This window comes from Rousettus aegyptiacus, unplaced genomic scaffold (genome assembly GCF_014176215.1).
Source record: "Rousettus aegyptiacus isolate mRouAeg1 unplaced genomic scaffold, mRouAeg1.p scaffold_m13_p_3, whole genome shotgun sequence".
NCBI classification, from domain to species: domain Eukaryota; kingdom Metazoa; phylum Chordata; class Mammalia; order Chiroptera; family Pteropodidae; genus Rousettus; species Rousettus aegyptiacus.
Genome location: NW_023416306.1, coordinates 160,788,016 through 160,811,127, shown reverse-complemented (window position 1 = coordinate 160,811,127; position 23,112 = coordinate 160,788,016). Strand labels below are relative to the sequence as shown.

The following is a 23,112-nucleotide window of genomic DNA, read 5'->3' as shown; positions in this document are numbered from 1 at the left end:
CTTAAACAACACAACCATCCTCCCATCTGTGAGTTTTTTCTGCTTTTAAAGAGAAAACTTGGAAATGATAGAAGACAGAGTTGGGGAAGTAAAGGCAATCCACAGATAGTAATCATGCCTTCTTTCTCCAGAACATGTTCCATCTGTTTTTAGATTCAAGAGGTAAAGAAGCTAATTGAAAGGTGCCAGATTTGATTTTCCTACAAAATAAGCTAACATGATAGGACATGGCAAGCTATGAGTTTCTTAATTCTCACCAATACCCAAAGACTGAAACAACTTATATCTAAAAGCACGGAGGAACTATTTGAAATTGTCCCCTTAGCTATCTTTAGACACATAATTTAAAAGGAGGAAAAAAAGTGCTATTTAAGTGTCAAGGATATTATGAATTTGTTCTACAATTTAAAAGACTGTGAATCATCTAAAAAATGCCTTTGATGACCAGAATGATAAAATTCATATTTTATTGTTCAGGGACATTTAAAAGGGAATTGCCTTCTGTGCAAAAACAGATGGATGTGTGCTTTATAAAAATCAAGTATTATTTAATTTGTTAAACTTACAAATATATGGTCTGACATTGAACAGGAGCCATCCTGTTCAAAATCCCTCCCTATATGCTTAAAGAATAATTTATAATAAACAAAAGGTAGTATAAGAAAATTGAGTTTAATGCCATCAGCTTGATGCCATCCTTAGCTCAGGTTTCAAATTTTCAAACCATCTCAATGTTCCCTAATAGCTTGCTTCTCAAGTGTGATCCTTGGTCCAGCAGCATGAGCTTGACGTCAGAAGTTGCTGGAAACACAGAACCTACATGTTAGTGAGAACCTAGAGTGTGCATATTAAAATTTGAGAAGCACTTCCCTTAACACAGCGCCATCTTACTCATCCAAATGCATTAATTTATTAAATGTAAAATAAGTGTAAGAGCATATCAGATGACTCTATTGTGAAGAGTAAAGGCAAAAGGCATGCTAATCACTTTTGTCCTTAAGAGACAGTCTCAAATTACATCTTATATGTAATGACATCTTTTCGGTATGGCAGTATAATGACTATATTGAGTCACTCAGCCACAGTGGACTCTTGAAAATGTTTGAATGACAAGCACTAACGTCTGGTAGGAGCTTTAAGAGTTAACTGTAATCAGAGGAGCCCACTTTTACAGAGCATAATTTATTTAAGGACAAAATACTTATCATTTACTATTTGAAAGAGGTAGGAACATGAGACTAAAGTAATAGAACCTAATGTATTTTTGAGTATTTCACAGGAATCTTCAAAGTGTGATGGTAGCACACAGTGAACAGAATTTCCTAAATGGGGAAAACAGCTGTTCTGGGGTCTCTAAATAAATTCTTAAGTTAACAACAACAAAAAAAAGGTTCTTACCTGTGTTTATACCGCAAGTTTTTAGGGCCTTTAAAACAATACACCAGTACTTGAGGATTATAGCATTTACCTGGGAAGTTAGTCAGCTAACAACCTCAAAGCAATAATCATAATCACTGGGAGTCAACAAAGTGTCAGGGATGGACCTGAAGACTCATTATGTATCCAGATTGTAAATTTTCCACCTGCCTCAGCTGAATCCTCTGGAGGAGAGAGAAGGTCCCATCAGCCAACCCTCTGTCTCAAGCTTTGAGCTCTTGCAAGTATATTTTATTTAAGAGTGGTTCTTTTAGAATTATGTAAGGAGAGGATGTGGTCCTGAAGAAAGCTCCTCATAAGGTTACAGGGAGCAAACTATGACTGTTTATCCACCTTTATAGGAAAAAAGAACCATCTAGAAGATCGCAATGTATTGATCGGCTATGACAGGTACAATTTATTTTTACAAAACATATTCTGTTCCTTTTCTTAAAGTTAGATATGGCAGTCTCCCTCCTTCATTCTTTTGCATCCATTGTATTTGCAAAAATATGTTAAAATATACTTATGTACAAAAGATTTATAAATATGCTTATATTACAGAAAGTTGGACAATTTTGAATTTGAAAACAAACTCATGATTTTTTTGGAGCTTCTTGGGAATCCCACAAAATAACAGGGCACAGAAGATTTGTTCTCATCCTTGGATCAACAACAGCCTACATATGATGCCAGCCAACATACGATATCTTTGTTCAAATTAGCGCAAGTGTAAAATTATGAACATGGAATTATTTTTTTAATTTCAGTAGGTTAAAATTTCCTCTATATTTTCAGCTCAAATTCCTACTGAATACTGAGGGCAGAAATACTTTAGGACCTTAAGTAGGAAACAGTATTTAGAGAAAAAGTTGTATAGTGCAATAGTCAAAATTCTAGGCCCTGAGTTTTCATCCCACTTCTGACACCTAGTAGCTGTAGGGTTTCGGATAAACTATTTACCTTTTAGGTCTTAGTCTCTTCACATGAGAAATGAGGATCATAATAGTTCCTAACTCACAGCACTCTAGAGAAGATTAAGTAGGATAATATTCATGAAAAGTTTATATAGTTTCTGACACATGGCAAGGACATAATAATTATAAACTGTTATTTGTGCTTTGTTACTGTTAGAGATATTTAAAGAGATGAACTCCAATATGTAGAGCAAAGTAAAATCACCTTTGACCTGCCACATTCTGCACATGGTCACTTACCCCAGCATTTCTCAGCCTCAGCACTGTTGATATTTTGGGTCCCTTTATTCCTTTGTTGTGGGGCTACCATGAGCACTCAAAGATGTCTCTAGACATGGCCATATATATGTCCTTGGAGTGGCAAAACTTCCCCAAGTTGAGAACCAATGACTAGTACTATCTTCTAAGTACCTTAGAAGGTTAATATTAGTATCTTGATTTTATAAAGAAAATTGAAGATAGGTTTCTAATAAACAGAACTTAAAAATGCTCCTTTGCAGGGACATCAAAAAAGCATGAAAATGTAACACGTCATTCATTCATTTATTCGACTAATGTTTCTTGAGCAATAGAATGAAAATACAGTCTTTTGTGGAGCTGATGTGGTTTTTGGCTTTGTGAAGTTTAAAATTAGTGAGGAGAGAGAAATGAATGAGCAGAGAACCATGGTACTGTGGGAAGAGATCTAAGCTCAGGGCACCAGGGAATTGCATTACTGTGTAGACAGCTCTTAGTCCACAGGGTATCAAAGATGCTGCAGGGGAAGGACTATCTATGTGACCATCTGAAGGACAAGACGGTGCAAGCCAAGGAGGAGATTTAAAATGTTCTGCACAGGGATACAAGCTGGCTCAAATGTGGATGAAAAGGTGAAACCCAGCCCAGCCGAGAGAAGGAACAAAACTTTGACGGCACGAGACTTTCCCCCCAATTCTTTGCTTCGCACTGAAGTAGTCCTGATAATAAACAAGCCCATGTTTCAAAATCATTAGCCGTTTCATTTGTACGTCTCTAACTGTTGGGAATAAAAAGATTTTGCTTTACAAGATGAATTTCAAATATCGAGAGCAAGATATTTTTTTTTTCCTATTTGTTTGAATGCTGCATTGAATATGTTCCCTCTCCAGGAAACTAGAGATTATGAAGAATGGCTTAATGGAAGGTGGTAGGTAAAAACAGAAATTTTCATTTAAGAGCAAAAAAACACAGTTTCTAAAGCCTGTGTGTAAATCAACATGCAACAAATGTACTTGGGAGACAGCAAGATCCTAGCCCTGCCAATCTGTTACAGATGACAGTAACAGCAGCGGTTATTCTGGGCTATTTTAACTCTTTTCATAGGAACTGAGACTTAAAGCACACATATCATGTAAAAGCTTTCAGACAAGTGTTTCTCTCCTAGTGCTGCCTAAGAAGGCTTTTTTTTTTTTTTTAATTAATTCCAGGAGCCTGTATTCCAAGAGCGCTTAATAAACTCAGACTATAAAAATCACAGTACAGAAAATAGGAACTGTCAATAAGCACTACCGATTGTATAATATAATGATACTAGGACAAACCTAATAAAATCTTAATGATTCCAGCATTGGCTGCACTGTGACAAGACAGCACAGTGCATGAAGTGATACAAATGAGAAAGCTAACCATGAAGAGAGATTGCCCCAAAAATACCGGTATCGTAGGGCAGCGGTCCCCAACCTTTTTGGCAACAGTGCGTCTATGAAAATCCTGATGATCTGAGGTGGAGCTGAAGCGGTGATGCTAGGGCTGGGGAGAAGCTGCAAATACAGATGAAGCTTCGCTTGCTCACTCAACAGCCGCTCACCTCCTGCTATGAGGCCCGGTTCCTAACAGACCACAGGTCCAGGGCTCCGGGGATTAGAGACTCCCGTCCTAGGGTACATCAGACTTAGAGCTTCTGGAGTTAGGCAGTTTGTGCTTAAAATGGGACACACACAGGTGGAGGATCCACAGGCTTAACTACATTACAAATGTCTTTGTTACAATCTAGAAACACTATAGCAATTTATAGATCTCATCCACATTTCCACATTCCTGAAGACAGGTTATAAATACTATTCATACAACAATCAGGAGAATTCAGTAGTTAGCTGGCCAAGATGTGGGAATTGGCAGAGGAATTTGGGGAAAATATAACAATAGACACCCCTTAACTTGAAACCATTTTTTCCATCTCATTCACTGAACCTCAACCAAGCCCTTTAAATTTTCTCATTAGACAAACATTGTTCTTTGCCAAAACAAAGAGAAAGAAAGAAGGAAAGAGAAAAGGAGGGAAAGAAAGAAAGAAAACACTTTATTTAAACAGCTGACAATTTTCTGGCTCCAGTCCGTCTAGAATTGAAAACATTAAAATTGGACCAAAAAAAAAAAAATGCTATTCTCCTGGCAAGCATAAAACTCTCTAACACATTTAAAGATTGTTCTCATAAGATTTCCAATGCAGTTGATTCAAATAATAGGGATAAGTTTAGAACAAACAACGAATGTTATAAACTCAAATGCATAAACTTTGAAGACACATTCATTACTGTCACAGGCAGCTCTCAATTTCATAATCCAATTTCTAGGGTGCTCCTACTGACCACCCTTGGGTCCATGAAAATCTGCATAATCTAAGACTGCAAGACTGGGCCTACAGGGTATTCAATAAACCAGAGATTGAGGAATTTTATTTAGACAGCACCAATAAAATTAAAGGAAAGAGAAAACTATGTGGTCCATATAGGATGAACCTCCTACGGCTCATATTTATATACTTTCATTGCATTTTAAAGGGTTAATTGAAGTTCGTTCATTCATACATTCATTCATTTGCTCAAACAGGTAGCAAGCACCTCATGATTCTTAAACTCTTATCTTTGGGAGAGAGCTTTCCCATCATCTGATCCAGCAATTCCTCAACCCTGATGGTCATCCCAAACACTAGGGGATGGTGATGGAAAAAGAGGGTTTCTGGGTCCCACCCCTGCAGGTTCTGGTTTGGCAGGTCTTCAAACAAGATCAGGCATGTACATTTTGTCAACTTTCCCCATTTTTGTCTGACGATCAGCCACTTTAAGGTTTGATTCCCTAGACACTCACTACCAGGAATTCTTTTCAGAGCATTGAGACAACTAGTCGTTCTCTCTTCTGGATCAAACCAACATGTGAGAATTAGAGTGCTGGCATGTGGTGTGTAAAAAGAAAAGAATTTGGAGTCAGAATTTAACTTGGACCTCAGCTCAGCCACTCATTAATGGCATGATAATGGGCACTTGACTTAACGTCTCTGACTCTCACTTTATTCATCTCAAGAGAGGATCATAAGCTGTGCTAATGAAATTGTTGGGAAGACTGGATATAATGCATGCAAAGTTAACAAAGAATGCCAAGTAGTGATTAAATATGCTCAATAAACTGTGATTTAAGAGAGGAAGAGATGATGCAGTGAGCAAGAGCTGGGCTCTAGGGACAGCTGACCTGAACAGTTTCCCCACTTACCAGCTATGCTAACATAGGAATATGACTTTACTTCCCTGTGCTCAGGTTAACTCATATGTAAAGTAGAGAAAATGATGTATTAATCTCTCACGGTTGTTGTAGAACTATAATCACATAGACTATCCTCTAACACATGAAAAAAATAAACTAATTATGTGCTGGTCATTCCTATTAGCAGCTTAAAAACAATAATAGCAACAGTGGAATACTACTCAAACATAAAAGAGAATGAAATCTTGCCTTTTTTTGACAACATGGATGGACCTAGAAGATATTATACTAATTAAGTCAAACAGAGAAAGACAAATACAACGTGCTTTTACTCATACGTGGAATCTAAAGCAAAACTAAAACATACTCATAGGTATGGAGAACTTGGTGGTTAGGGAATAAGGTTGAGGGGGACAAAATGGGTGAATGGGGTCATCTGTAGGGTGAAGGATGGTAAATGGACATTTGGTGGTGATCACTTTGTAGTGTATACAGATGTCAAACTACATGTTGTACCCCTGAAACTTATGTTATATGCCAATTTCACCTCAATAAAAAATAAAAAATTACAAAAAGCCTCCTTCTCCAGGGAGCTTTTGTCCCTAATTTGGTAGAGAGCTAGTTATTTTGAATCCATCAAATTTCACTTTGTTCTTGCATTACTTTTTTGATCATAGTTTTTTTTTTTTTTCCTTTGGAGATACACACATACTCCTTCCCACCCATCAACCATAGGAAATATGTAGGCACATTGATTGGGACTCTGAGCTCTTTTCCTTTCCTATGTAAATGTCCCATTTCTTCATTTCTTCCCGACTCTTAGCAATGCTGATGCCTTCTCTGGCAATGACTTCTTGACATGAGTTGACCAGAATGGAGAAGAATCAAAATGTAGTCAGACCAGCACCAAGCACAGCCCAGCAAATGACTGGGGACAGGGTGTGCCCATTCCTTTCTAGGCATGGAGTTACTAGAAAGATAACTATGGCACAGCCCCAGGTGTTGAATAGAGGTTCATATCAGACCAAATAACTCTTCGCATAAAGTTCTTTACAATTCCAACAGCATTTCAATATTTCATTTCATTGAATCCCACAAGAACCCATAGGAAATATGTCTATTGACCTCAACTGAAGTCCACAGAGAAAAAGCGATTTGCCTGAAGCCATAGAGATAGTTTGGTTAGAAGATGGTATCGTAAATTTTCTCTAAGGAAATACTAGCTTTCAGTTTGACATTACGAATGGTACTAAAACCAATACTCACTTCACTAAGCCCCTCCCCACTGCTTAAATTGATAAAGGTAGCAATTGCCAGGCACTTGGGTGACATAGCCAAAGCAGACTGACACACACAGGTAAAGGGTAACTAGCCAGGGACCCATTATCCACTCTCCCCACGTCACGGCACAGCTCACAGGGCGTTGGAAACCAAATAGCTACCCAGCTGATGGGCAGCATTGAGGTGCCAAGAATTGGCAGTGTCTGAAAGACTTCACAGCTACTTATAGGATGGTAGTAAGACAGATGACAAAGTTTCTTTGCCTGCTTTGTTGTCCAACAGTGCCAGGTCAGCTGCCACCATACTGTACAGCTTGGGCAGGTCTTCATGTGGGGCCACGGTGTGTGTGTATGGGGTGAGGTGGGGGAACTGTTGACAGGGAAACTAATCACCAACTGCCCAAACATGATCACTAGATATATACTAATAGCTTGGCATGAGATGTCATTGGTATCAAGCGTTCCTGGAATTCTACGGGAGAAAAATCTACAGAAAGTGGGGTCAGCAATCCACCAAGCAGTAAATTTAGGGTAAATCTTGCTAGATCTGCTTTTTCTCTACAAAAGAGCATGTCCAGGCAATCCCATAAGAGCACTTAACTCCAGAAAGTCTGAGAGGTTTCTTCTTCCCCCTTCCGCCCTACAGTTCAAACTTGCAGTGCTCATTCCGAATGTGTGTGGTCCTTTCCATGCTGCCCTCCATCCTGTCCGTCATGCACCATGAAGTGGGATAAGAGAGGACAGTCATCCTCTCTCCTCCCTTCTTTTCTCCTTTTCTTATTTGGAAGACAACCTGAGCCGAAATAAAACAAGACATCTGAGCACAATGTTTATACAGTTCTTGATAATTCAAAAGAAGGATAAGCAAATAACTATACTTGAATGATTCACTGCTAGGCTCCTGTACATTTCCAACTTGAAGTCAGATGCAGATAAATATTTGAATATCTATTGGGCATTAGCCACTGCTAGTATTGTGAAATACTCATGGAGCTAAGACATCATTATTCCTAATTTATAAATGAGGAAATGACCATGGACAAATGTGACCTACTCAAGATCAAATAGTAGAGATAGAATTGCAACTCAGTTTTCCTTGTTGAAAAAAAACCAATGCCCTTCCCACTATACCACATTTCTCTCTTTTTACACGTTTAGGGTTTATAATCTAACATTTCAAAAATTCTGCCAACACCCCTGGTTCCCTGGCCTCCTGTTCTTTCATTGTACCCATGAAAGAGCAGAAAGCCAGGGAATCTCCACGGTCACTTTCATTTCAAGCAAACATCTTCCACCCAATTACAAGCCAAATCTCCCCCGTGCCTGCCAGAGTTTCAGATTCCAACCCAAGAATGTCATCTAACAGCATAGACCAGGTGTACCTTAAATAAAATATCATCAACCTAAAGTAAGACCTCATCGCATCTAACAATCCATTACACTTCATGGGGAGGGGGACCTCTCTTCCATTCTCCTCAAAGGTGACGTCAATCTTCCCTCTCCTTCCAAACCTTCTCCCCTCACTCCCAGTAAACAACCTGATTTTAATGTGCAAATAAACAGAAGACATCAGACAGGATGTCCCACGTTTTTCTATTCCGAGCCATGTGAGTCCACCTGCATCTGCACCCAAGTCCTTTCCCTTAAGGCTTTACCGTATCATCTCTTCCTTGGAACGCTCGCCCTACGGGCTTATCTAGAACATACTTCTCTATCTCCTCCTTCCCTGTGTATGCAACCTCTCATCTCACTGTCAAACTGGTCCACTGAAACATGCTTCAGTATTTTCCACTTAAAAAAATCCTCTTGACCCAAAATCCTACCCCCCAGCTGTTGTCACATTTCTCTCCTTTTAGCCAAATTCCTAAAAAAGAAATAGTCTGTCGTCAGTATATCTGTTTTCTCACCTCCCATCCATCTCTCACCATCACACTCCACACTGGTTCCTGCCTTGCATTTCCACAAGCATCTCTCCCTGATGTCAATAATCAGCCCCCGGATGCTAAATCCAAAGGACTTTGCCTGTTTTCCTCCTACTTAACCTCACAGCATCATTTAGACTGGTTGTGCATGCCCTTTAGAAACATTCTCATTCCTCGGTTGCTATGACATCAGTCTGCTGGTTTTCTTCCTACTCTTCCTGCTATTTCCTATTCTGCAGGCTCTCCTTCTTCAGTTTTACCCATTCGGTGTGAGTCCAGTAAGCTCGGGTCCAGGCATTGGTTTTCTTTCCCTACAGAAGGGAATGACATCCAAGTCTTAAGCTTAAATTATCATCTCTATGCAAATGAATCATACGCTTAACTCTCCATCCGACACTGTTCTCTCAACTTTTTACTTGTATATCCCAACACTCACTTGACTTACTTTGGTATTTCAAAATCACTTATAATTTAGTATTTACAATTTCAAATACTTTCTGAGAACTTTATATGCACTGACTCATAATAAAGCAATGCATTTTATACTGCTATTACCCCCAAAGAAGAATTAGGTGGCTCCATGTACAATAGTTTCTCCAGGGCCACTCAGCGGATAAGTGACAGGGGATGGGGATCTGAACACAGGCGTGAACTGGAGAGTCTTGCTCCTGAGCCATGTCCTGCCTTCCTGTAAGCTCCACACAGCCAGAGATGAGTCTGCTTTTGTTCAGTATTGTTTCCTCAGAGCCTAAAGGAGCATGAGGCAGGGATGCAAACAGTGTTTGTGGAACAAATGAACGAATCAAGGAATGACCTTCAGATGATTACTTTGTTTGAAGAGGCTATCTGTAAAAACTCTTCAACATCTTCAGTCTGAGGTCCCACAAAGGAATCACCAAGATGATATTTCAGAACAGGCTTCAAGGGGTTTAAGCTACACTAACCTATTCAGAGAGATTGAGGGACAGATAAAGAGGTGGATAAATAGTCCCCATACACAAAGAAGCTCGATGATCTATCTTAGAAAAAGGCATAGAACATGCGACTAGAAAATAATTGCAATTACAACAGCACTCTACTTGTTTTACAAAATAACATCAAATTCTGTGCTCTTATTGACTGACAGTACTACTGAAATGGGGTCAGCCTGACCCACTGCTACAAACTTCGTTTGATGAAAGACATGTCTGAGCACACTACAAAACTAACACTTCAGTTCTATAGTGGTTATGACCTGAATTCAGGTAAAGCCTTTATGATCTACCACAGAAAAAATATACAGTTCTGCTCATATAACACCAACAACTCATAAATATTTACATAAATTCAGTGCGACTATTCGACTGTGCTTTAATTGCACAGCATTTTAACATTCCACAGTTAGAATCAATACAAAATAGACCAGCATATTTGAGAGCTATAAAAATGCTTATGAAAAAATAAACTGAATCCCAAACCATAAACATGGCCTATATTCCCACCAAAATATTGGACCATATATGTAACATGCATAATGAAACAGAATATCTGGTGTTTCCTTCATAAGGAGAATACAGATTTCAGTCAGTGATACTGATTAGCACATGGAATGAAATTACACAGTGTGTATTTCCAGGTGAGTTAACTGGTTTCGAGTTTTAAAAAAATGAAAAATTCATTGCTGAAGCCTATTTCAGTATTAGAGAGATGGTTCTGAATGTAAATGTATAAAATTTCCTTACTGAATAAATAGGTTTTTACAATGCACCTTCTCATCTTCAGAACACCTGTCATGCCGAACTGTCAGGCTATGTTCAAGGGACTATTGCTGGATTTAGGGGATGAGAGGGAACAAGAGACAAAATAAAGATGATTATTTCTTATACTTGACCTTCTCTCCTTTTCTCAAGGACATTTCTCCCCCGCGAAGTATGATCAGATGTGGGTTAAGATAAAACCAAGTGATTTCCAAGATCTAAAATAAAATCTCAGATGGCAAGCATCAGAATCATATCCAGTGTAGCTACACAGAGCATATAACGAATAATTCTAAGGAAAATAGTGAAAAACACACAAGGGATTTGAGAAGCTACCTTAAATAAAATCTATACTGGTGGCCTTTCTCACTTGAAGAAATTTTGAGATGTGTTCCGCAAACGCAGAGGAATTTAAACATACAAACGGATCCTTTTAGAGGTTTATCCACAGATGGAATACTGCTTTCATTTATGGGCACTGCAGATTTCAAACTTTACCCTCATGCAAGAAGCTTGTATTTTCTTAAAACAGAGCTCTCACCACACACACACACACACACACACACACACACACACACACACACACACACAAAATCAAGAGAACATATGTTTTTTTTTTCTTTTTAAGATAGGTAAACTACAATCTGACTCAGCCCATGCCACCCAGGCCCACATGCACATAGCTGCCACCAGAGGGAAGCAACACAGTTCACACACACACACACACACACACACGCGCGCGCACACACACACACACACACACGGCACATGAGAAGACAGTTTTGTCTCAGCTCCTTAAAGGTTGTCCAGAAAAAAATTCTGATCCTTACTTGCAAATAAAATTTAAAAGCCAAGTATTAAAGAGTAATGCGAAGTTTGGGATGATAAGCACTTTTAAAATATGAAGATTGCCAAGGGGAGCATCATACGTTTGAAATCAGATCGGGTTGCTCATCCCTTCCTTAGCTACACTCTCACAACTGGCTGAAACGCAGGACTCCCTGGTCCACGGGAGGGTCGTGGCAGATCTAACGGGGCTCATCTTCCAAAGTATTACATGGAAACAGCAGATCTGCTCTCTTAAAACACTCAAGAAGCAGGTTAAGGAAAAGGACACATGAGTGGCCAGCCACTTAATGTGATGTGGATTCCCAATGGGCCCGTTTCCTCTAAAACTTTGCCTTACCAGTTCCCCGCCATTTAAAATTTTATAATTATAAACCAATTCCTTTGGATTAGAACACTACCCTCTCTACACAGGCAGAAATTCTTAGCAGACATTCTCAACTGAGTGAGGTGGATGAGACCATTTCCAAAAGTTAGTATCTCTAAGACTATACTTTCAGGGATCATTTCTATAGTTCGTTCATACAAAAGTCAGTACTTCACAGTCACTCATTCGTTCGTCAAACAATTGTTGAACTTTGTTGCCTGATGCGGTACAAGACACTTATGATGCAAGTTGAACAAGACCAAATCCTGACAGTTAGCAAGATGATGTGTTTAGAAAGGAAGACAAAAAAAAAAAAAAAATCAAATAAAAGCTACCAACTTGAGACTTGAAGTAAAACTGTGAACCATGTCGTGAAGGATGTGTCAAAGTGTGACAAAGAATATTGGGAGTCTATGGGTGTAGGTTCAGATATAGTGATCACAGGTGGCATCTTGGACAATGGGATTCTCAAAGAATGAAGAATTGTTATGGACAGGAGTCCAGGACAATCAAGAGGAGGGAGAACAGAGGCTAACATGGTGGTCAGGGCTGAGTATGAGCAGACACAAGTGTAGAAGAGAAGGCCAGCCTGGCTTCTTCCTGCAGCCAAAAGACCAACGTGCCTGGAGATGCTCTGTGAGGGATGGGGCAAGTGGAGCGCCAAGGGTTCTGAGGGGCCTAGTCAAGCAAAGCCTGCAGCGTCAGCAAAGCATTTGGATTTTATTCTGAGGGCAATGGACAGCCTACATTAAGTGGACCAGAGGAGGGTATGGTGAGAGGATGTAAAGATCAAAAGGGATGATCTGGAATGTCTAATCACTATTGCTGTACACTTGAAACTAATGAAATATAATCTCGAATGTCAACTATGATCGAAAAATAAAATTAAAATAAATAATAAATAAATAAAAGGATGACCTGAATCTGTACAGCAAAAAGTTGGAAGATGATTTGGGGAACAGGAAGCAATGATGAAGTAGAGCAGGAAATTTTATCAAGGAAAGGAGCTCGTGGAGGAAAAGCAAGCTCCCAACTTCTCCTGTCAGAATTTTCTCTTCAAATGTCCTGTGTCAGAGGGCCTCCTACATACATCTCCCCCCCACACATTTTTTTTCCAGCTGTCACAAATTCTCTTTGGAAGTAGATGATGTATGAATAGCAAATAAATAAACACGGCTTTGACTCAACAAGAACACTGATGACAAAGTGAGATGCCCATGCTGGGTAACACAACCACATAATTAATTAGAAGGGTCTCTCCGCTTCTGTGGTGAGCACTGGAGCCTGCCACCCTGCTTAGCATTATGTCCCCTCCACTGGGAAAGGCGCAGGCCACCCGCTGTTCCCTAGCGAATAAATTCGTCTCTACCTATAAATTATTCTATGTAGTGAAGAAAAGCATTGGCTTTTTCTTTTTTTTTCTGAAGCTATAAGCACAGCTTGGCAAACAACCATAGATAATTTGAAAAAGAGGCTTTTAGTGACCCTAGTGACAAAAACATTGCTAGTGCAGTCCAGGGTTTGACAGCGCTGCATTATTCATGAATGCTACCTGAGCACAGGGGTGGGAGCTGCTGCCCAGGGTTGCTGCAGGTGAAGATGGGCCCCAGTCAAGGGGGGCAGGAGCCTGTGCATTCTCTGCTTCGACTCGAAGCATGTTCACACATTTCTAGACCCACGTCTCCTCACAAGCGGTGAGATGGTCTTTTGGACAGACTCCCAGGTGCAGAAACTGTAGGTACTTAGGGTCAGGACTTCATGAAGTGAATTCCCAGGTGAAACAGCCACCTCTCTTAGCTACCTCTGGGTGTCACTAAGCTGTGACCCCGGTGTTTTCTCAGAATGTTCGGTCTCCTTGACTCTCCTGCTCACTCTTCAGGGAAGTCAGAGCATGGGAGGAATGTTAAAACTAGTGGGGGTTCCCGAAGGACCTGGAACTGACCACGGTACCACCCTCAACCCTGTAACCCACAACCTCCCATCAGGGCAAGGTGTGCATGGGGCCAACGGTTGTGGCTGTCTGAAGCCTGGACAGCCCCTTCTAGGCTATGACCTGAGAAGCCAGGTTCCAGAATTTCCTGCCCCAAACCTTCTCCCAGGGCCGGGGTGGGCTTCTCCACTGAGTGTCCTCCCAGGGTCATGACACCTCTAGGCCTGTTTTATCTAGGAGGAAGAGAGCGCAAGTGTGGGGTATGCATGCAAAGCTTAGGGTTCAGGATGGAACCCTGAGGGAAGAGAAGAAGCTTCTCAGTTCTGCCACCTTCCACGCAGAACTTGGTGGGGTTTGAGAATTCTATAGTCAAACCCACCTGGCTTTCTAGAACATTCGAGAAAGCAGATCAGTCACAGGAGAACTGTACACATTTTTTAAACAATTTGTTGATAAGAAAAATCACACAGCTTAGATATGTACTAGCTGGCATATCTGTAGCAGAATGTTCCTTACCGATATTCTACTTAATAAATATATCAGAAAGCACTGTGCTCATGAAATACGTAGACTCTCCCCATGACATACTGGGCGTTAGAAGCTGTCCAGGTATTCTTCTAGAACCTTCACACATACTCTCTTGACTGTCAAGCTCTAGGCTTAACAAGAGTCTCAAACCACATTATGCCAATTATACTTTTGTACTATATATAATAAGAACAAATATTTTGCAAAGCAATACCGTAGGCATACAAAAAGGGAGTTACTCATATGACTATCTAGTTAAATGGTTTAGAAAAACGTTAATGGCAAAGAAAAACATTAATGGCAAGTCAGTTGAAGTTGCTTGCAAATTAAGGCAGGGAGGTAGGGATGGAGGAGGCAGAATCTTAAAAATCTGTTATGATTCTACATTCAGATTACTCTCCAAGTGCTTAAATATTTTCATTCCAATGTGAGAAAGTGAACAGGAAATCAGAATTGATGCATTCGGCGGAGAAAGCAATATTAATGCAATCAACGGTTCCATACGCACATGAAAGCCTGGGCATATCAAAAGCTTGGAAAAATCCATGTCCATTTAAATTTGTTTTTTGTGTCTGTATGTTATTAAATATTTTTTGATTTCTTAATTTAACTGAAATAACTTCCTAATTATCTCTGATTGATATTGGATGACTTATACACTATATAAATTTTCAAATGTGTACTATGATTCTATCAGCCTTAAAACCTGGGAAACCTGTGACTTATTATCGACTCAAACTAAAATGCTGAGCCCCATCCAATGGACAGAGCTCCCATAATGCTCTGTATTTCCAACTATAGTTCTGATTTATCAAAAGCAAAATGTACCTGAGAGAAAATAAAACAATGGGCTTCCAGAATGTTTTTTCTTGACAAAAGAGAAAGAGACAAAGATGATTTAAAAAGACAGGGAGAGAAAAGAGAAGGAGGGGGGTAGAGAAGTGAAAGAAGGAGGAGAAGAAGAGAAGAGAGAAGAAAGGAGAGGGGGAGAGAGAGAGGTGTAGGTTTAAACAGAATCAGATGGAAAGGCTTGCGATAATACTAAAGGAAAAGGTGAAAAAGCACGTTTGAAGTCTTCTAAACCCAAGCACTTCTGACTACCTGAATTATTTATTAAGTGCACTGTAGTTAGGCCCCAAAGGGCTATGGATTCTTAGCAGTGTCTTCTCTGTGACCTGTGAAGATTTCGAACCCTCCGTGTCAAAGGGTCAAGTCTTCCGAAACAAGCACTGACGGCCAGAGGCTGGGAAGCCATTGCATGATCTTCACATTTTCCTTCCTAACCCCCCCCCCAACATTCCACCTCTCTGTGCACATGCACAGCAGGAAAGACTAATTTCTTCTCATTTGCTAAACCCTCTTTGAAGATATTTCTCTAGCACTGCGCTGAACTGAAGCTATTTAGAGCAATTTCGTTTATCTGCACACTTTTATTCCCTCTAGCATTAGTCCAATTTCAAAAACAGTAAGAACAACAACAAAAAAAACTTTTTCAGTTTTAAAAACAATCCTTCGTCTTATTTATCTTGGTTTTGATGTCTCTTTTTCTCCTCGTTAGTGGAGTTTTCTAACTCTCTCTCAATTTCTTCACCCACAGCAATTTGTGCAAATAATTGCAGCCCACTGCTGTCATTAATCCTTAAGGTGTGACCTACCATGAATAATAATGTTCAAAGACTTGGGCTTCTTTGTGAGTCATCAATAGAAGTCAAAGATCAGATCCGAGTCCTTGAAAATTTTACAATTTAGTTGGGTAAATAAAATATGGACATTAGAGAAGATTACCAGACATCATATTAACCTGCGAAAAAATAAACTAAATAAGATATAGTAACTAAAGGAAAACCTGGGTAAGGGTTTGGAAACATTTTACTCCTAAACGATCCACTAACACAGGCATGTCGCTTAACTTTCCTGGGCATCATGCCATACGTCTTTACAGAAGTAGATGGATTCGATTATATCTAAGTTCCTTTTCAATTTTTAAAGTAAGTGACAATTTTCAAACCCATCCCATCTCCCAAAATCAACAAAAAAACACTCCACAAAAACATGGTTTTAAAAACTAATAAGACAGGATGGGGTTAATTTAGAAAGGATAGCATGTAAAGTTCTTGAGTTCATAGAAATATATTGAAGAACGCAATATATGCAGGCTTCAACGAAAGCAGTATGTTTTAAAACGTCAAAACAGTCCCACCAAGATGCAAGGAAGTTGTTCTTCTTGTTACCCAGAAATCTGTACAATTTTAATCTTTGAACTTTTCTCTATTCTTAACATAGGTCTCTTAATTCAGGTCTGTGCCAAGATCTGACCAAAAAAAAAAAAAAAAAAAAAAAAAACAGAAAAGAAGAGATTCCTTCATCTTCTGACAGAAGTTATTTATCTGTCCTTATCTTGTGCTCAGCAGAGAGCTTCACTCATCAATGAACAATAAGACAGGGTCATTCTTTATATGCTGGTTTGAGCTCATCAGTTATTCAGTCAATGACATTATTCTAGAAAGCATTATGACATGTTCTTTTTTTTTCCCCTTTAAGAACTGATGCCTCGTCTACGGCCATGCCGCCCTTAATGTACCCTATATCTCGTCTGATCTTGGAAGCTAAGCAGAGTCGGCCTGGTTAGTACTTGGATGGGAGACCACCTTGGAAGACCAGGTGCTAAAGGTGTTTAAAAAAAAAAAAAAAGAACCGATGCCCAGAACCTCAACTTTCCTCTTCTCTATAGACACAAGCAAAGAAGTCTTCATCTACTGTTCTCTGGCATTTACCTCACTGAATAATTGCCACAGTTACCAAGCACACACTAAGAGAAGGGCTCCATATGACGTGCCTTGAGGGAATTCAGAAATATACCAATTCAAGCCCTTGCCTACATGTTACCTTGGAGAGACGAAGACAAGGAAAATGGACAGATGAACAGCTAAAGGCGGAAGGAAGGTCATAAATGCCATAAATGCAAAAAAATTATATCAAGGCAGAAAAAAGAGGGGTTATTTAATGGAGACTACCTGAAAGATTTGAACAGAAAGTAGCATTTGAGTTGTAAAGAAGAAAATCACCCCAACATCTCTCTTAACTCCCTCCCAAATAAACCTGAGAACAGAGATGATCAATAATCTAAGGTTATGGCAGATTTTCTCTGCCATGTCTTCCTAATGGTTGTTAGTTTTATTTTATACAAGAATAAAGGGTTCCCACGCAAAGCTCACACGCATCAAAGGCTGTGCCACCTACTTACAACCTTATGGCAACTTGGTTCCTAATAAGTAAATTGCCAGATCCACTCTGCTACCAGGAAAACAAGTCATTGGCATGAAGGAAACGTTCTGAAAGCAAAATTACACCTACTCTTTCCATGTCACGCTTCACGATAATTGGAACTTTTGCCAGATTATGGTTTTCTGTACTGAATGCAGACTCCCCCACCCCTTAAGCTTCTCTCACTCTGCAAGCTCTACCTTGGCTTTGAACAAACCCTGACGATGGCAAAGGAAGCACAGAGTGTAATCAATTCTGATTTTTCCAATTTATTCTCCAAGCTACAAAGTGCTTTAATGAAACCAGAAGTGCCATCTTGCCTTCCAATGGAGAAGCTGCTAGGGAGAGGAGCATATCAGGAATGATTTGCAATGGTCACTCACAAACAGAGCACAAGGAATAGGTTGTTTTAGCAAGAAGCTTACACTGAGAAATTGAAATAAATGTATCATTGTTGGAAAAGACAGTTTTGTTAGGAAAAGCAAAAAACAGAACAACAAAAGCAACAAAAATACCCAAGGTAGTATTTACATGCAACTTATATATAAATTTTTATATGCAACTACAGGTGAGTATGTGTATTTTATATATATATATATATACATATATAAAATATATATATAAATGTATATATAATATATATGCAAATATATGTATACCTACAATACACATTTCACTACTGTTTATCATAAATAATTATGTAATGAAAAATTTTAGATATGGTTTTTAAAAAAGTGTCTATTGTGAAAAGGACCTTTCCTCCATACAGACCGTGAAATGTTGTTTGTCATAGACAATGAAATCTTCTACTTGACCTCCAGGAGTGATCGCTTGTATAGCCTGCTATACAAAATATTCATGGTGGACGCAAGGACAAACCTCCCATTTCTGAGTACTGAATGCCAGATACAGGGCAATCCTTCTGCTAGTACTGTTTTTTAGCCAGCCACATCTCTGTGACTTTACCAATAAAAATGATAATTATTACAGAGCCAATATTTGAATAGAATTTACAAAATACTCATCTATAACTTCTGTAAGGACAGTGTTGCCATTGATCTTATTTTATGAGACAAAACTGAGGCTTAGGGCAGTTCTACAGATTTGCTCAAGTTTATCTAGGTAGTGGGTAGCAGAATAGGGGTTAAGTTCAAGTGTTCTGATTCCAAGGTTTTGCTCTTGCCTTTGAGGTGAGAAGACCTTTAAGGCTTTTCTCCCCAGGCCATTAATCCACTGCATCTTGACCCTCACCAGCTGCTAGGGCAGCCTGCTGTCTTCTATTACCCAGAGGCCTATAGCCTCTCTGAGGAACTGGTGATGTTGGGCATGATTTTAGTCCTGGCAGCCTGGCTGTGCTCCAGTACCTCTTTATTAGGATCATGCCATGTCATTTAAAGTTCAAAAGTGCTTGTAAACATTGCTGACAAAATGGCTCAACAATAGTGTATGAATCCACGGCAAATTCAGCCTGGCCCTGAAGAGTTTGAACTGCCAGTTTCCTGCCTGCCCTGGGCTGCATTCTGTCAGTTGGTCTCCTCCATGTTTTTTTTTTTGCTTCCCCTTCAAACTCATCCTACTCTCCATCATTTCAGTATCTGCCTGTGCATCCTTACTGACTTCCTGAGCCTTAGTCCCTACCAGGCCATCAGCTGAACCTTCTCCCTTATGAAGTTAACCCTGTGTTCTTCATTAAACCTTCTCCTATCTTCATGTCTATGACAGAACGTGGCTTCCATCTGCTTATTTGATTACATGGTTTTTAAATATAAAAGATGGGTGTAAGATCTATCCTTCTGGATTGATAAAAGACTAAATTAGTTATTCAACAAACATTTACTGAGCACTCAGAGTAGATAAGATGGGTAGCATTTGCAAAAGTAAAAGACTTGACCTCAAACTAAGTCTTCTTTGATGACAAAGATGATCAGGTCTTCCCTATATCAAAAAAGCTTTCTCAGCACTAAAGTCCTATAAGCTGTTACTCCATCTTTCTCCTTGTACTCATGTAAATTATATTATCTCTATTTCTTGCCCTCTGGCTCCCTATAATCCATTTTACATGATCCTAAAATACTTTTGAAATTTCCTTCTAAAAAAGCCTACAGTATGATTTCACGATTCAAAATCCAATGGTGTCTTTCAATCTTCGTTCACGTTGACTTCTTTCTAAGGATTGATATCCCTGACCACTTTTCCTTTCCCTAAACTCTCCCTTCCATCAGTTTCTCTGATATTCTGTCAGTCTTCCTCTAACTTTTCTGATCACATCTCTGTTTTCTTCCCAAACCCTAAACATGGACAGTCCTCACAGTTCTATCCTCATGTAACTTCTTCTCTTTGATATATGATGAAATGTTACTGCTTTAATCTTATAAGGCTAGATCTCGAATCTTCAACCCAGTTCTAGCATCTGATGAGAAATTCACATGGCCATGAATAGACATACTCCATCTAGAACTTCAAACCAAATCTCTCTGGCTCTCCTGACTTCTCCATTTTGACCAAAGGCACTGACATCCTGTCAGTTACCCACAGTAAAAAGGTCACCACTCCTATGTCCTTCTAACTTACCACCCAAATGAGTCACTAGTGATGTCAATTCTTTCTTTACAACTTCCTCTTCATACATTTACTGCTTCTCCCATAAATGAGCTAAACTGTACTGTCTCATACCTCATTGTCTCCAGCCTCTCTTTTCTAATCACCCACAACTACTTGCAGATAAACATCCTGAAAGTATCATTGTACTGCCCTGTTCAAAACTTTATTTCTAATGCTTGCCAGGATAATGTCATTTAAACTTTTCTATTGCTGGATGCAGCCTATCTTTTTATTGGAGTCTAGGATTTAAATTCCAGATTTACCACTTCCTAACTGTGTGACCTTGGGGAAGTTACTTAATCGTCCTGTGACCTTGTTTCTTCATTTGCAGTATACACATGCATTTGTTAACTCACTGAAGAAAAAAAGGATGAATGAACGAATGACTGAACTAAATGTCTAAAGCCCAATGTAAGAAGGAGATAATTTTGTTGTGCATGGCATTTTAGACCTACTTGATAATTCTTCTACTTTAATTAATTCTTTGACTTTCATTTTGTTAATCCAAAGTGGTACAGAGGGAAACATGTAAGCTTTACAGTTAGAGAAACTAGTATTCAATTCCTGAATATTCTAATGAATAGCCGTATAACATTGTTAAAGTCATTTAACTTCCATGAATCAAAGTTTTCTCCTGGAAAACAGAGATAACAATCCTACCTTACAAGGTCACTTTAAAAATTAAGAATAGCAATGTATTGTCTCTTCAGTAACCACCAACTTATTGGTAATTATTAAGATTATTCTTGAGAATGGTCAGGAGGCAGCAATCAGAATATAGCCATCTCCGACACTGGAAAATGTTTAGCTTATTGGGTTCAAGAGTGCTTTGTGAGGCTAAAAACTGTTCATGTTTGTCATCTGAAATTTAAAACAAAGTTAAAAAAAAAACATTTCCCTTATTTCATCTTAATGCATAGCTGCATAAAATATGTCATATATGATTAAGTCCATTCTCAACACTACTTTGTCTGAATAGTAGAAAGAGGTAAAGACATGATTCCAGAGACCCAAGTCTTCTTCTGAGGTTTGTCACTAACTAGTTTGTGGCCTTGGGGAAAGTCATTTCATTTTTCTGGTCTGAGTATTAAAACCATAACAGGAAAAAAAAATTAATAATGCTTGATATCTCTTTCAGCCTGAACACCTCGTGAGTTCCATGGATGGAATGTCACCTTTGAATTCAACTGAGAAGAGGCTTCAGATTTGAAGAACTTCTCAGAGAATCTGAATGTCACCATAAGAAGCCAAGCTCTATGATGAATAGAGGAGACATCATGTGTTGATGAGGATGACAGAGAAGATGTGGTTCTCTGAATCTGTTTCTAGTATCTGGGTTCTAGTAAACATCACCCATGCATTACAACCCCAAATCACTTGAAAATCTAAAGAAGTTTAGAATTCCAACAGAACAACTTTACTCAATTAAGAAACCTGTTTAATTCCAGAATGAATATATGTAGTCAGACAGATTTGCATGTCCAAACATTTTTTTTCTGCTATTCCTGAAGTGCAGGCAAATATTAAGAAAATCATTTAACTTCTTTAATCAAAAAATTCCTTAAAACATGGTTGTAAAGATTACATGAGGGCACTAATGCAAAGCCTTTACTTAGTAAATAGCCTGAATGCCGTAAATGCTCAATAAATGGTAATCATCATTTTCATCATTAGACTTAGTCTGTGTTTCTACGAAGTAACTGGATTAAGAGTTTTTGAATGAAACAACTGAAGTGAAATAGTGACAAGTGTAGACAAGCCCTTACAGAGTCTAAAACTGAGGAGGTCAAGGGTTTATTTCCCAACTGCAGACAATTACGTTTATGACTGTAAATAAGTCGATTTTGCTTATGTAAAAAGATACCAAGACACTATATCATCTCTGCAGTGCTGCTCAGCTGTAACATCCTATCAGTCAGTATATAATTTTAAGCCACACATCTTAGTGTATAATTCACCAATGCCTTTAAGATTTCTGCAAAAGCAAAAATGACCGTACTGTGGAGAAGCATGGTGTCTCTGTGAACAGACGGATTTCTCACAAATTCTTTAGACCCTCTAAATGTCTTAAAGTTGACTGCATTTTGTTATTTCTGTATTAAGATTATAACCATGAAAATAGTGCAGTTTAAGAAAAAATAATCTCATACAGTTTAGTTGGTTATCTGGGAGTAACAGTCAGCAAAATCTAGTAGATTAGATAAAGAAAACAAACTTATAATGGCACCTACATGATGTCTTTCTTTGTAGAGAAATCAATTATCTCCTAATTGCTCACCTCATAACTCACATATTTCTCTTAGTTAATAAGAGACTATGTACTGAGTAATATACATAAATGTAGTTCATGCCTAAATAGCTAATATTTCTCTTCATCGTTCTTTCATGCCTTAACACATTTTCTCTCATTTTCCAGCTCCTTGAACTACATTTTTCCTTATTATATTTTAATTGACTTTTCATATTAAATTTTACTTGAAAGGATGATTTGAGTTCAAAAGCACCAAAATACTGTCATACCTTTTGAGCAAAGCCTTATGTCATATTTAATTTGATCCAGATTTTGATAGAAAATTCTGGTTTTCCTCTTTACTTTTTCCTATCACTAATAAAATCTAATAAAGGCATAGCTAAAAGGAATAGAGAGAAGAAATAGTTTCTGTCATTCAAACACTCTGACTTCACCTTGACTTTCACTATCATGAAACTATCATTTTCAAATGTTTGCTTGCCTTCTTAAAATCGAATTG

At 38.7% G+C, this 23,112-nt stretch overlaps 1 protein-coding gene across 2 annotated transcripts in view; it reads right to left on the bottom strand.

The window, feature by feature from the left end:
- The window catches only part of FLRT2 (fibronectin leucine rich transmembrane protein 2), a 94,054-nt gene that overhangs the window by 9,962 nt on the left and 60,980 nt on the right, over positions 1 to 23,112 (bottom strand). The gene's annotated exons all lie outside the window — the stretch shown is intronic.